The 2,773-nt window shown below is 28.5% G+C and overlaps 1 long non-coding RNA gene across 1 annotated transcript; it reads right to left on the reverse strand.

The window, feature by feature from the left end:
• Positions 1–954: 954 nt before the first annotated feature.
• LOC123721724 lies at positions 955–1,895 on the reverse strand. The gene is made up of 3 exons (XR_006756297.1): positions 1,878–1,895; positions 1,404–1,478; positions 955–997 (listed from the first exon to the last, which is right to left on the reverse strand). It is a non-coding gene; the product is annotated as an uncharacterized LOC123721724 (long non-coding RNA).
• Between the last annotated feature and the right edge of the window lie 878 nt (positions 1,896–2,773).

Consider the following 2,773-nt stretch of genomic DNA (forward strand, 5'->3'; position numbering starts at 1 on the left):
TAATGCTGCATTAAATCTGCTCACATGCAATGTTAAACAACTCTCGAACGCCAACGTCCTTAATTAAGGCAAAACGTCCATCGGCATTCATATATAAGATCGAATGCGATTTTGATTGATACTGGTGAAACGTTACACTTGTTTAATTCGCTTTCCACTCGCTTTAATCTCGACGTAGGAAGCCATCTCTGTCAATATCTCAAATTCGGAGCGCGGGAGGATTAAGGCCGACAAGCATGAACGGCGGGAATACGCACGATCATGTTTGCGATAACTGGACAGACGTGATATTAATTTTTTGTGCACGTGAAAACCAGCTTTATAATAAAACTTAATATTGGTATTAAATGAACAGCAGGATTAACAACCGAAGGTTTTTTCTTTTCTTCGCCGAAAAGATTACACAGCTTTTAAACATTCGCATTACCTGTCAGTCAGTCTAGAAACACAATTTACGTCGTTTTGGCTAACATTTGACAGGCTTATTCATAAATCGAATAATGCTTAACTCAAAGAATATAATACTCTCTATAGAGAGAAGAATGACATGTTACATACTATAGTATTATAACTTTGGTCTATACGTTTATACTACTAGCGCCATAATGGTCGCCCATATGAAAAAATAAAACGCGGGAATTTTGAATATACGTTTAGTATTTTAATTTATTTATAGTTAAAAATTTATATTGGAAATTATGATTATTTTGATAATTTGGCAAATGTAAGATTTTTTTAAAGAAAGAATAATTTTAAAATGAAATAATCATTATTTCCAATATATTGTGTTAGTAAAAGTTATTAACTTAAATTAGTTAAAGGAATAATGAAATGAAACAGAGTAATTTAACATCATTTATTTAATTAAATTTAGTTCCCGATTTTTTTTAATTAAGAATCGCTTTAAATATATAAAAATTATTGATTTTATTATGAAATCACAATTTTCATTATAATGCAGCTCATTATTGTGAGGCAAATTTGATGGTGAAGTAACCTGGAAAACATATTTATTATAACTCCATTTACAAAAGTATTTAATTAACCCAGTAAAGGTATATTTCAATTTGTATACATTATATTAGTTTATTTAAAAACATTATTTTATGCCACACTAGTAATTCAGTAAACTTAAAGTTTAGGAATACAGGGATTCCTAGATTTTAGTTAAGACATACAAATCTTTAAAAAAATTATATTGAAGTTATAAGCATTTGTCAGTCGCTCAACTTTAAAAAATGAACAAAATTAAATTATTACAATTATTATATTAAATATTAAAACATTATGGCAATCTGAATTTTAAGATGTTTAGTCAGTTATTGAAAAACTGTTCTTGCAAGTAATTAAATATAGTAAAATAATAACAACAATAATACTATTAAAAGAAGTGAAATACATACAAAGGCATTTTGGTCCATTTCCACTTGTTGTTTCTTCTGTATATGCTCATGTGAAGGTCCTGGTGTAGGTGAAACCTGAAATTTTGTTAATGTGTTAAAATATATAGTATAGTAAACTTTTATAAGATGGCTTGATTTATATGACATAATGTATTTTTTTATGATTCTGACCTCTTCTCCTAATCACAGTACATTGAATAAGTGGAAGATCTGGCTATTTTTTTTATTATCAATTATTTATTCTATGAAACAAATAAAACCTAATTACATATTATATCTTAGGTCACTCCCACAACTGAAGAAATGTGCCGAAAAGTTAGACATAAACTTGAGAAACACAACCCTTCTTTGGCAGTCAGCTAGAAAAATTTTTAAACATACTCAATCCTTCAAAACATTTAAGGTGAGCATTTAAATACAATAATTAAAAATACATAAATATTATTCACAATCATACCTGACTGATCAACATACCTGACTAGAAGAACCTGGTTTCATGTTTCTCAGTTTTTCCAATATGGGCTCAGAACCAATAGGTATGGAAAACTTGTTTAAACGTGTTTTAGATATGTTAATAAAAGATTCTTCTGTAAAATGTTTACTGCATAGCATTTTGTGGCTGGTATGTAATTTTTTTTAAAAATCTACATCAGTACAGTTTTCTTCAGGGAAACAGAATTCGGCCCAAATGCGGGATCTGTAATAATAACAGATTATCAGAGACCGAATAAAAGAAATCTTGTTATATCAGATTATTACTTCGAAGCAAAATGTGGATGGATTTTTTAAAAATATTTACCTTAAAACTGTTTCAGGGTTTCCATTCCCAATCTTAGGAAATCGGTGAAAAGTTAAAGTATGATCTTTTGCTAAGGTCACTCCACACTTGACACATTTTCTGTACTGATCAGACATGTTAAAACTTAAAATAATAATGAGGTCAATATTTCACTTATCAGAGTCAATATCTCAAAACTTAAACACTCGCGTTATTAGTTCAAAAATACAATGCAATATCAAAGATTTCGGAACCATACGAGAACACGTTTTGAAACAAATTTGAAAACTTATTTTTTTAACGGTTATGATTTAAAATTGCCATTACTACATTTTTTTGCGATGTAGATATAAGATAACAAGTGATCGTATATCTTGATTTATAAATACAAATGTAAGAAATAAGACAATTAATAATAGGATTTTTTTTAAATCATGTTTTCTTATTTTTAATTATAAATACTTTATTATAATAATAAAAGGATGAAATATTTTTTTTATATGGCAAGTATAGCTTGGACTATCGCGAGCGAAAACGGCATAGATATATGCTCTATCTCGTTCATATTATGGAACCCAGTTAACACAACAAC

Source organism: Papilio machaon, chromosome 15 (assembly GCF_912999745.1).
Source record: "Papilio machaon chromosome 15, ilPapMach1.1, whole genome shotgun sequence".
In the NCBI taxonomy this organism is placed as follows: Eukaryota; Metazoa; Arthropoda; class Insecta; order Lepidoptera; family Papilionidae; genus Papilio; species Papilio machaon.